Consider the following 13,777-nt stretch of genomic DNA (forward strand, 5'->3'; position numbering starts at 1 on the left):
GTGCATGTGAGCAACCCTAATATAAACCTGTATCCCCCTGCTAAAAGAGTTTTGCCGCTATAGACTGAACTATGGGACTTTTTTTTTTTTTTCCTTCTTAGTATACATGCATACATATGGTTCCACATCTGTATGTGTGTACTCTGTACATGTGTGAGTGTTGTACAGCCATGTGAGAGTGTGAGTCTGTATGTGTGTACAAATAAAAGAAGCTGCAGAAACTTTGTAATACTTTGTGAAAAGGATTATATTATAAAGGTTTGTACTGTCTTGAGTGCACAGCTACTGGAATAAATGTAGGGAATCTCAGGAACAAGCATATAATTTGTCCAAGAATTATTTCTTCTCAGAAGTGTAAGTGCAGTTTTTAATTCTGTATATTATTTAATATTTTACCAATAAAAATAAACTTCTGACATGAAAGGGTTTTCCATTCAAGCTTTCTGGAAACATTCGTGTATGCATACTTTTTTCTTTCTTGCAGCAGGAAATATGCATGGCAATTTGGCACCTCAAAGGAATCGCATTTCTACCTGATAACAAATCCTATTAATTAACTAGACAGACTGAATGTGTTATGAGTTGGGGTTATGAGTATGGGTTATGAGACTGGCGAATTGGGTGCGGGTCCACTTTTAATATTCATTGAAGCTAATGACATTCTTTTCATCAGCTTCAGCGTGAAGTTAGAGAAGTATTCCCCCTAACGTCCTACTGTGTAAAATGGTGGCATCGGTCACCTGCCACTTGGTCTACCATGTTTTTGAAATGAGTTAGTGGCCCAAGGTCCAACTTTTTCTGGAATACACTTGGACGACATAAACAATTCCGCTGATCCCTTCCCTCGGCATGCGTTTTTGGCTGAGTTCCCCTCTGTCGTACCCAGATATGATCTTCCCAGTAGGGATTTATTGGGTAGTTCACATCACTTAACTTGTTCTTTCTTTCATAACGCAGCTACCAATCTGGTGGTGTTCATGGTACAAACTCTTCAGAATAAAAGGAAGATCTCATGAAGCTTTGTAAGTTGTTTGTTGCTTGTTTTGAGAATCTCTTGTAAATTCTTGGTTAAAGATTAACCAGCCTCTCCCCATAATAAAAGTGTTCATCATTGACGTGAGAATGGAAACTCCGTAAGATATCACCTGAATAAAACTTAATCTTCTTTTAAGTCATGTTTGATGTAGGTTGTCTCTGAGGAATGCTTCTGTCCAATGAGCAGAATTTCCCCTGTTTTACTTCGCTCAGGATTGCCAGATTACTGGTTTTGCTTCAAAAAGACCCAAGATTCACCTAATGGGACAGTCCAAATATTTAATGCATGGAGGAGAAATCACGTTGTGCCATTGCAAGACAGAAATGACGGGCTTGACCAACTTAAAGTCCTGTCCCAAAACTTACTGGAGATGGTGATGCTCTTTTCATTGACGTCAAATAAGGGTCTGAGAAGAAGAGGGGAGAGCTCATAGGCAGAAACTAAACAACTGATAATCATTAAGGCTGCTGAATCACTTGCAGGAGTGAGACTCTGTGCATGGCCTCATGCTATTAAGGAAGAGAGTCTTAGAAATCTCTTAGCCATGATTCAGGGCCAGTGTGGTGCTTGTTCTTGTTGAAGTGTCTGGGTGAGAGTCACACCATTGTGTACCATCGCCTTTTTCTCTAGATCACCCTGTCAGCAGCTGCAAGCAAAGGGCAAGTTGACCTCACCCGTTCAGCTTTATCTAGGCAACAGGGAATCGTGTCTAATCCTTCCCCTGCGTCACTTTTGCTGGGAAACTCTTGCTCTTGAAAATAGCTCTTTACTGCTTTATAGCAACAGAGGCTTAAAAATTACTCCATTGACCAATGTCTGCATATGCTTGTCATCGTTGGGTCTTAATTTGGTCTACAGGAGGCAACTGGTTTCAAAATACTTCATACTTTTCTCTGTTACTGGGTCAAATGATGTAATCGCAGCAGGTCTTTTAAACTGCAGCATCACCCTTCATGTTGATTGACTGGATCAATCTAGCAGCCAGGTAAGTGACATGTATCTGACCTGCCTGTCCAGCGCCTTGGCATTAAGCTGAAATTCCCATTGTCACCAACAAGCAGTGACAGCACAAGTGAATTTTGAGCAGCGTGTTCTGACAAGTGCTGTACCAAAACTGATATAATTTTCCCAGTTACTAAAGATTAGGTGTTGGTTCCTGGCTTTCACTTCTATAGAATTAATATTTCTATTTTTATGCAGTGCTTTCAAGAATTTACTAAAGCTTCATCTGAGGGTGAATTTGTGTTTTTGAAATGTGGTGAATCAAAGTACATTTTTCTCCATGTCTGTGCTCGAATGTCAAACCCCAGCCCTCCAATGAGTCATTTCCCACCAAGACACCACAGAGTATATAACCGAACTGTGTTAATGGGAGGCAATGGTAGGCCCTCAAAATCGCATTATGAAATTCACAATAATCGAGGGACGAAACATAAATTTTGCTTAGATTGCAGTTTGAGCATGCTTGGGTTTTTTTTCTTTTTAGTCAATCCTAATGTAGTTAGCCCTCAATAAACCCAGTTTTACCCTTCTGCCCTTCAGTGCTTGTATTTGTCTCTTCTTGGTGCATCGTATAAGCATGTCATAATTTCCAGCATGCAATTATCAGTGTTTATTTTTTTTCACAGCAGAGAACCTTAGCAGCTGCAATGACTTCTGGATTCAATGAAATACGAGTTGAAAGGATTACCGTGTAAGTACTCGGGTTGCTTAAAATTTAAGGCTAAGAATGAAAGCTCTTTTCAAAGGAATATACTTGTGAAATAGCCTCTGTGTGTCCTATTAATTCCTGGTACAGAGATTAGGGATGGAGTCCCAGAATACAACATTTCCCGGGGATTTCTGTCGGTGGAGAAACAGAGCCCTTCTAATGAGACTATATAAATGCTCAATATTATCTCATTATTTTTCATTAATCCGTGCACCCAGCCCGCCTCCACATGCTGTAATTCCATGTTACCACCCATGTTCACATTAAAATAGGAACAGATTATTCAAGACTCCCACACAAATCGTGAACCTCTATCCCTTCTGATCTGTCACCAGCCGTCCCTGGGACGGAGGAACCTCTCCCCTAGGCAAGAACAAGTCTTTAACCCTGGCAACCCGGCCCTTCAGAGCTAAATGCCTATTTTTATTCCTGGCAAATGCTCCTGTGGCATCCAACATCTGAGCCCGGATGAAACTACCCTGTCAAAACTGATTTTTAACAGAAAATTGCTTTTCAATGAACCCATTCTCTATGGAAAGTGTCTGCTTTTCATAGATTTGGGAGGATTTGGGGATTTTTTTTTTCTCAATAAGAAAGCCTGAAACTCTAAACCCTCCGAAGGTTTCTGGGTTATTTTGTTTGGTTTCAAGAGGAAATACTTCCCTGCCCTCAACTCCTGTTTTCATATCAGTTCAAATAATGTCAAGACACTATTTGCTGCTCTTTCCCATTATTTTTGTTACTTTTCCTGTTTCAAGCTGCCTGTGTGTAGTTTATAGGGCGTGGTGAGGAATGTAAATTATTATTTTCATGTAGGTGTGGTAGCTATTCAGTTGTAAATCCTGTTTTCAATCCTTCTGACTATTTTATTTGTGATCTGTAATATCGATCTGTCTTCAGTGCACAGAACGCTGCAATCTATCAGGAGCAGGGACTTTTATTCCTTGCTAAAATAAAGCATTCAAAGCACTCCCAGAAATCTCTAAGATGGAAAAAAAAAAAAGATCTTGCTTGAAGCCTTTCTCTTTTTTTTTTTTTTTTGGCTCTTTGAAATGAGTAGAGGAATTTTTTTCTGTGGTTGATTTGTTTTTATCAGTTACTTGCAAAATCTGACCGGCCTCCCTTTTCAAATTCATCTCCTATGGTAGCCTGCCACTGGCTGTCTCTTGATAACTGACTTTAAAAAAACAAGTTTAAAGGTTTGCCTCTGAATGCGATTCATGATGGTGAAGAAACAGGACTAATCTATAAAAGAGAGCTCTGCGGTTGCTGTTGGACTCGAGTGAAGTTGTCAAGCTGTTTTCAGTTCCACGCGAGCCGTAGCAGACATGCCTGAAACACAGCTGTATTTTCACACAAGCTGTGAAGAGGCATTTTGGCAGCCGGCTGTCAGCGGTACCGCAGATGCTCTGGCTCTCCAAAACTCTTTTCTGAACCAGTCCCATCTCAGGAAGGACAAGCTGCTGTGTAAGGCCTGAGGGGTTACATCGCCTATAGGACCAGATCCTCAGCTACTACAAATCTACACGGCCTGAGAAGCCTTACTGGAGCTATGCTGAGTTACCCCGTTTCTCTGTGAGATGCGTGTGCTCCTCTGAGCTCTCTGGGCTGTTGTGCATGCTCTTACGGATATGCTCTCATCTGTGCATATCTTCTTATCTGTACCTGTTCTAATGATAGCCATTACAACCACCAAAATGGGTGATTTTGAGACAGCATCTTCCTGTGTTAGTGCAACTTGACATCTAGTTGTCAGTTCAATTTAGATCTCATTTATGGACAAATCCAGACATCTAGGAGTACAGTCACCGCAGATTCTTTTTTACTTTTTTTTTTTTTTTTTTGGATGCTTAGCTTGAGGCACATAGAGTCCTTGTGCCTGAGATTGTGGCTAGTATCAGTCATTGGTCTCCATGAAAACTAAAGTTTAGGTGTTGCATGCTGCATACACAAAACTGATGGCCACGCTGTTTTGGCCAGCATACTATGAAAAGTGTGGAATACGCTGCCATTGAATACCTCTGTATATTGTTATTTATCAAAGAGATGTTTCGATGGCTGACCTGAAAACAGCCCAAGTCCTACCAGCTTGAAAAGCTTCTCCTTTTACTGAAGTGGCAGAAATGTGTACTGTTTGGGCGAAGGTTGCATTTCCCGAACAGTGAATGCACGGTTTGGATGCCTGTAGTACATACTGAGTGTTATGCTGCTGCTGTGTGGCCATGATAAGGCATTTAAAGTGCTTTTTCTTGGGAGTTCTTTTTAAAAAAATAATTTCTTCAGTCAAATGTTCTCTTTATTTGCCTTCAATTTTTCCCCTCCTTCTTCCAGTAAGAAAACAGAAGTTGTCAGTAGATACTAGAACAGAGCAAGGTTTAAATTAATCCAGGTTGATATTGATTATTTGCATTATGTTAGTTCTTCTTCTGGGAAAGGCTGTGGATGATGTATGTCTGGACTGTAGTAAAGCCTTTGACACCATTTCCCACAGCATTCTCCTGGAGAAACTGGCTGCTCATGGCTTGGACAAGTGTACTCTTTGCTGAGTAAAAAACTGGCTGGATGGCCGGGCCCAAAGAGTTGTGGTAAATGGAGTCAAATCCAGTTGGCGGCCGGTCATGAGTGGTGTTCCCCAGGGCTCAGTATTGAGGCCAGTTCTGTTTAATATCTTTATCAATGATCTAGATGAGGGGATCGAGTGCACCCTCAGTAAGTTTGCAGACGACACCAAGTTGGGTGGAAGTGTTGATCTGCTGGAGGGCAGGAAGGCCCTACAGAGGGACCTGGACAGGCTGGATCGATGGGCCAAGGCCAACTGTATGAGGTTCAACAAGGCTCAGTGCCAGGTCCTGCACTTGGGTCACAACAACCCCATGCAACGCTACAGGCTTGGGGAGGAGTGGCTGGAGAGCTGCCTGGCAGAAAAGGACCTGGGGGTGTTGGTCGACAGCTGCCTGAACATGAGCCAGCAGTGTGCTCAGGTGGCCAAGAAGGCCAATAGCATCCTGGCTTGTGTCAGGAAGAGTGTGGCCAGCAGGACCAGGGAAGTGATCATCCCCTTGTACTCAGCACTGGTGAGGCCACACCTTGAGTGCTGTGTTCAGTTTTGGGCCCCTCACTACAATAAGTGTCCAGAGAAGGGCAACGAAGCTGGTGAAGGGTCTGGAGCACAAGTCTTATGAGGAGCGGCTGAGGGAGCTGGGGTTGTTTAGTCTGGAGAAGAGGAGGCTGAGGGGAGACCTTATCGCTCTCTACAACTACCTGAAAGGAGGCTGTAGCGAGGTGGGGGTCGGTCTCTTCTCCCAAGTAGCAAGAAATAGGACAAGAAGAAATGGCCTCAAGCTGCACCGAGGGAAGTTTAGATTGGATATTAGGAAAAATTTCTTCACCGAAAGGGTTGTCAAGCATTGGAACAGGCTGCCCAGGGAAGTGGTTGAGTCCTCATCCCTGGAGGCATTTAAAAGACAGGTAGATGTGGTGCTTAGGGACATGGTTTAGTGGTGGACTTGGCAGTGCTAGGTTACTGGTTGGACTTGATGATCTTAAAGGTCTTTTCCAACCTAAATGATTCTATGATTCTTAGAAGTCCTTCAGAGCTACGTGGTGTTCTAGCACAGAGCAAAAATAGGTCCTAGCTAGCACTAATGGTTTTATCATCTAATTATAAAAAGAAACCAAGCTTCTCATTTTCAGGAGTCCAAAGATGTTTTTGTAATGCTATTCTGACTCCTTTATTTCCCAAAGCATGGATACCAGACTTGGAGACAGTATTCCAGTACCTGTCTTGCTGCTTCTCTGGGGACTATTCCCCATGTACTTATATATGGGTATCTACAGAGATATAAAGATACAGAGATACATATCCTTGTATTCCCATAAATGGCTTTTCAGTATTTGTGGAGCAGTGAGCTGTGCTTACAATTGTGCATTGCACTTTTACCCTGTGTTTAGCTGACCTCCAAGCTTTGGCTGGATCACTGCTTTTCAGAATACAACTCTCCTCCTTATAAATGTGCCCAACATCGCTAGTCCTTGGATGTCTGATCCAAAGCTGAGATGTGCTGAAACACGTGTTGGTCAAATGAGTCCAGCTACCCAAGAGATCTGGATGGCTTTGGATAACCGACATCCTAATCTTTATCGTGCTGTCACAGATCTGCTTCATCTGCGGACGTTACCGGCTCTATTTCTCTGGCTTTTTGGTTAGATCTTTTGATAAGATATTAAATGATCTGGGTCAAAAACAGATCTACATGGGACCTTGCTAGAAACGCTGCAGCTGGATGATGCCTTATTTGCAGTTCCTATTGAAAACTCTCCAGTACATAGTTAGGCTGTGATCCATTTAATATGTCAGCATTGATTTTTTGTTTTCTCCAGAGAGGGGGAAAGTGATAACAGTATCGATAGGATACCATTTTTATGCTGGTCATATCTGCTGGAAAGGAAGTTTTTAAGATTAAGCTGGTGTGATACGCCCTGTACAAGACTCTTCAACTGTTCTTAGGAGACAGCTTTATGTAACATGAAAGGTGAAAGACTTTCTGTGTTTGGTATAGACTTTGTTATGAAAGAAAACTTAAGCTCTTAAGGAAAGAATGGTTTTGAAGATAACATCACTAGCCAGTTCATTCAGCTTCACATGAAATTGCCAATTTTTTAGTTACTCCTGTCCTGCTAAATTCAGATGACCGCAACACTGGCCACATACTTCATTTCATTGTATGTATTGCTGCGTTGCTGAGACTTCGATACCCAGGCTGTTAATAGGGAAGCCTTTGCTGTTATTTCAGGCTGATCTGTGCAAGCCTAAACTAGGCTGAATAAACCATGGATAACCTCTGGTGCAATTTTGTCTTCAGTCATTTGCCCCATTCTGCTACCAAGCTTACACACTGCCAGAATCCCTAATTGAAGTTTCTTTTTAGGGGAAAATGGTGATGGAATAAGCCAAACAGTGATTTTATAGCACAGTAGTTCTCCCACTGCTGCTCTTTCAGGGTACCCTCTAATTCGTCATTCTTGGAGCCTTTGCACCACTTGGCTTATCCCATTCCGCACTGGACCAAAAAGAGGGTTTAGTGCAAAGCACCATGTATCTGTTTCGGGAGGTATTTAGGCAGGGGTATTCCACAACAGCTATTTTGGGCTATTTCCCCACATAAAGAAGCTCTAGTGCTTATCTCGATGGAACAAAAGTCAGGCCTGTTCTTCTAGATAAAATGTTTTCCCCTCCAACTGCCTGATGGCTTATCTCTGGTCTTGCAGCATCACTCGTAACCCTTCTCCTGACCCACTTAACTTTCTGCTTTTAGCAGAGCTGGGGTGGGGGTAGGGAGACTTGATTCATGAATAATATTCGCGTTCTTTTAATGTGAAAACTCTTCAAGTGCTCCACACTCACATAATTAGGAGAGAAATCTCTATTCTTAATCAGCTGATAAATTATCTATGGGCAGAGCTTTAAGAATGTATTTCTGGTGTGTTTGGTTCTTATAAATTATTGGGGTTTAAGCATATTTAAGAATCTCCTAACAAAGAAAAGAACTTTAGTAACATTATTTGACACTTGTCACCTTATTTTCTTTGCCTGTCTAAAAAACAAAACAAACAAAACTGTGGTCTCTCTTTTGCATATCCAGAGCAATTTCAATGAAATCAATATTTTAGCAAGCATAGCAATTTATTAGTGCTCACCTTTTGAGCCTCAAAAAATAGATACGGACTGAATACAGGTAATCAAGGCAGTGAATACATTGTCTCTTAAACTTCAGGTTCAGCCCACTGGCAGGTACAGCCAACACAAGCTTGATTTTAATCTATTTGGAATTAGGCTGGTACTTTTAAGCCATTTCCTCGTGAATTATTAGCTATCAAAATGTTTTTATCAGCTGGAGCTGACTGGTGTTAGTTTCTTGGAGAGCCACCGCATATGCGTTTAAGCAGAATTCAGTCGGGTTTCCTATTCGAATGTTAATTTTAATGAATGCCTCTGTTCTACACAGCGTGGCAGAGACTGCTCAGAAAATGCTCTTCTCCCTGAATCTGTGTGCAAATAAATCCAGCAGTGTGATAGAGAAGATCCTGTTCGTGTGTTCCCACTGGATGGTCTGCCAAAACAAGGAAGAATAAAAATTCAGGCAGTTTTGAGTAAGATTATTAAATGGTGGGACTCTGGACCCTCCAGGGTAGACTGCTGGGAGGAAGCCATGGACACTGCAGTTGAAGACATCATTATGAAGTGGGACTAACATAAGGGTTTGTCCCTTCCTCCCCAAACCAGTTTAAGGGACTGGTTGGAGGGCTGCCAAGGTGCGGGTGACAAGATGCTTAGTTGACTTTATAGCTTCAGCTCCAAGGAGAGGAAAGAAGGGATGTAATCATGTGCACATCCAGCTTGTAAGGGTTGTCGCCAGGTTCTGCTTTTTGGAAATGCCAAAACAAGCAGGCAAATCAGTTAATGAATATTTTCACATGGCGCACAGCCTTTCGCGTTCTTGCATTTACCTTCATTGCTTCCATTAATCGTATGAAGTGTCACCGTTGCTTCTCAAGGACAATTTCACCACGTCACCTTTAATTTTATTTTTTTTTCCATGCATTCATTCATAGGTGGAGAAGAAGAATGAAACCTGCTTTACTTAGCCAATGTGGAGCTATGATTTCATTATGCTGGCATATTGAGTTGTAGCCATGTGTCACAGATCTTTTTCTTGTCACCTCCCATGTTCTTACTATTGCCTGTCACTTTAAACTTAATTCATTGCTAATCCCTTACTCCCCCTACCTGATGCTTCATTTGGGGAGGATGGAGAGAGGGAAAAACAAAACTCGACAATTGTGCTGGGAACCAGTATGATTAATATATCCCAAATGTGACATCTAATTTAAAGAGTATTAATAATCTAGCTAGCTCTTTGGTCAGAGCATTGCTTTTCCAGATATTGCAATGCAATTTTGTCTACACAAGGGAGCAGGAAGAGGAAAGGAGTCAAATCTTCCTTTCTGAGTTTGTACGAGATCTGGCACTCCCAGCTCTTGGTGGATGATTGGGGCGATTTGGCATTAACACCACGTGAATCGTATTAAAGAGTAACCACCTTCTCTGTGCCATTGCCAAAGTTGCTTTTGGTAGCTGTGCTCTGAGTCAGGCTGGAGTTTTTTGAATCACAGAACGGTTGAGGTTGGCAGGGACCTTGAAAGACCCTGATCAAGCAGGGTCACCTAGAGCAGGTTGCCCAGGGCTGTGCCCAGCTGGGTCTTGAGTATCTCCAAGCATGGAGTCTCCGCAACCTCTCTGGGCAACCTGTGCCAGTGTTTGACCACCCTCACAGTAAAAATGTGTTTTTCTTGTGCAAAGATCACGGCAGCGTTAGGAAACAGGATGCTCGCGTGGAGCAAGGCGGGTTGTTGCACACGCCAGACGGATAAGATCAGGGCAGAGCTCCTGTTTCGGTTGGCGCCAGTTGCTGGGCTCTGCTCCCTGCTTGCAGCACGTGTAGCGACGGGGAGCTGCCTTATCTGCCGGCCCTGAGCAAGGAAGCCTCAAACCACGGCTGGGAACATTTTGAAACAGATTTTTGTCACCCCAGAGGAAACATCATAGGGGAATAACAGGCCCTTGTAGCTGTAAACCAGCGATGACAAGATAAAGGCACCCAACTTGTCCTTTGTACGTATCTAATAGTACAACAGCAACTAATTTTAATCCCTTTATTTCAGGGTGGGGAGGAACAGGGATATTTCTCTTTCTCAGCTCTTCTCACTATTGTGTTTCCTATGTGTACACTTATTTTTTAATGTATGTATAGATATGTAGGAGGCCTGGGGGTCTGTATGCACATACAGAGAAGTAGGATGTGCTGAAATGGTGATCATTAGTGTGGAGTTTGAGGAACCACAGCCACGAAAGTTGTGCAGAGCATCTCAGGTATCACTCAGAGCCGAGAGACACAGCGCTGTAGGCTTTGCTGGACTCGGTCGATGTGTGACCTCAAGCCCAGTTTACAGAAATAAATTTTGACCAAAGGCAGTACCTTTCTCTGTTTGAAGGATGCTTTATGCTTGCAGAGCAGTTCTAGAAAAACATAGATAGTGGAAAATGCCCAGAGAAGGCGAAGCTGGTTCAGAAAGGGTTCTTCAGAAGACAAGTTGGGTTGGTCCTGACAATTGTCATCAGGTAATTGATTGCCATCACTGCTATCCTCATTCAAATAATAGACCAAGTATTAAATCTCTGTGGAGGAATGTGGGAAGGAGATCCAGAAAATCACCCACAGGTGGAGTGGGTTCATATAAAAAGCTGCAGTATTCCAGATAAAATGGATCCACTTTATTTACTCCCAAATAAGCACCTGAATCAGTATAAATCAATACTAATGGAATCAATAAATGCATCTCAACTTAGTCTAGTTTAAAATCTATTTCAAAAGGCAAACGAAAGTAGGCTCTCAGAAAGCATTTTAATACACCAATGCATGAAATACTGCTGTCAGATAAATTCAGATTATCCCTGATAACGGTATTGTAACACAGAATGAAAACAGGGAGCAGAGATATAAAAGCAAAAAAACTGTTAATGCTAATTTCTTGGGAAACATCAAAAAGGGTGACGTGAGAAGTGGTGGGGTTCAAGTCCCGGCATCAGCTAACATTTGTATTGCTGCTGTTTGCCCTGCCATTCTGCAGCGGTAAGAGAGAGAACTCGGCCTCCACCAATGTCAAATAATATTATTTTATTTAACTTCTTAAATTTTACCAATAAATGAGAAGTATGTCTTGTTTTTCTTCAAAACTTAGTCATCTCTGATACACCTGGCACCACTTCTGTTTTGAAAAAGGTATCATTTCCCAAATTGTAATGACTCCTGAATTCTTTGAAACCTAATTGGGGAGTACATTAATCTGGTTTTTACAGTGTTTTCTAACACGAATTGGTGTCGGTGCACGTTTCTGCCCAGTTTGCAATGTGTGCCACCCAAAAAAGATGAAGTTAACATGAAAGCCAACCAAAAGCTGGACTAATGAAAAGGTCAAAAATATTATTAAGCATTAAAATTCTGAGAAGTCCCTGTTGTGCAGGAGATCGTAACAAGAAGAGGAAACAGCACAGCATGAGTGATCTCTCATGATAAAGATCTGGTGAGCAGAGAAGAGCGGAGGAAGTGGAGCACATGTGATGATTCCTGTTACAGGACGTGGCCGTCCTCCTCCTCATCAGGTGGTCTGCTCAGGGCTTTGGCTGAAGTATGTTGGAATTTGGTTAAACTCAGAAAGAATTTTACCTTTTTGCTTTTTTCAAAACCTTTGATTTTATAGTTACAGAAAGGCATCTGAGGCTGAAAGTGTCCGATCCCAATAAAGCATCCTCTTCTTCTCTGGCCCCCAGTGCACATTGGACCTGACCTGCAAGGACTTGGTGCCACATCTTTTCAGGATCACCATCTCTCTAACGCGCCTCATGTGTGACTCAGACACCTATTTTCTGAGACCTGGGATGGAACTACTAGCACTGTCCCATTTTGGCACCAAACAGGTTGGTAGTCAATTGCCGGGGCTGGTGGCCAGTAGGGCTACAAACAAAGACTCTGCTTAAGCTCTTCTTGTGAAAAGCTTTAAAGGTTTTAAAGCCCCTGTCGTTATTGTAAGGCTTGAGCAGGTTTGCAATATTTAGACACAGCATCTAAGGGATGGGCAAAAGTTTGTTAAATGACCTCAAATATAAAGAAATAAATTATTATTACTGTCATTCAGTACAATCTGCTGTGTACCGCCACCATGGAGGCTTGTTTTTTGTGTCACTTAATGATTAGCCTCTGCTTTTACCCGCAGGCAAACCTGATGGACAAGGCAAGGGTGACAGAGATCCACCTATGTCCATCTGTACTGTAGCTGGAGTTCATCTGGTAACAGAGAGATGCTGAGTCTCAGAGGGTGGATTGAGATAGTACGACTTCTGAGGGTACCATCCTCTTCAGATACTCTGCCTCAGACTGGACCTGAGCTCGGCTCTGCGAGTGAGTGGGTAGCTGAATTTCCTCCTCCAATGGGCACACTGGCCCGATTACAAGCAGGGTGGTCTTCCCATTGCCAGCGGATGTTGCTATTGGGGTTTTGCAGCCCTGCTGAGTTGCAAAGCAGTAGCAGGGGCACTGGAGTTTCTTCCCCGCCCCTCCATGTAGGCACAAGAAAGCGAATTGAGGACAGAAGGAAAACAGTCAAATTTCACAAAGCTCGCCAAACAGGCATGGGTGATGAATAGCTGAGGGTTGCTCACAGCAGATTGGGTGGGGTTTGCTAATTCACCCATGCATCCAGTTTCACTGGTGGGTGAGAAGAGACAACGGCGTGGCAATATGTCATGAAAGGCATTGGGGAAAGCAAGGAGCGAGGGGAAAAACCTGCTCTGTGCCCAAAGAGGAGCAGAATCACCTCATCTGTTGCATTTGGAAAATGCTGGTATATGGAGATGCAGGCACCAGCCAGGAACCCATGTTGGTTTAGGGGAGTTTTTGACATGAATAAAGTCATTCTAAAACTTGATTGACAAAAAAAAAAAAAGAAAAAGTGAAAAAAGTGACTCCACCACCTTTCCTCCACAAACAAGTTTTTATCTAGCTCCAGTAATAAGTTAGAAGCACAGAAATGTAGAGCTGAAATGGACTGTAGGAGACCAAAGAGCCTAACACCACCACACAGAGACAAGAACAAGTTTAACTCTCATGGTAAAAAACTTAAATCAGGTTAATATTTATTCAAACCTTTGTGCAGTCTGCCTGTAGGGCAGATTTACTGTGTATGGGGGACGAGGCCCACCTTTGCAGGTGGAGACAGTAAATCCTGGCAGCGTGTGGTTGATCTCCCCGGTACCCTGAAGGGTGCTCTGGTCCCGTGCTTTGTGTTTCCCCATCACAGCCCAGCAAGCATTGCTGCTGCAGGGCAAGAGGAGTGAAATCACCCGCCTGGTCCCTGGGAGAGGTTTGTGTTAGAGGCGGGATGCACAAGGGTTGGGATAGCAGAAATGGGTACTT

This window comes from Platalea leucorodia (genome assembly GCF_965183815.1).
Source record: "Platalea leucorodia genome assembly, chromosome: 5".
NCBI lineage: Eukaryota > Metazoa > Chordata > Aves > Pelecaniformes > Threskiornithidae > Platalea > Platalea leucorodia.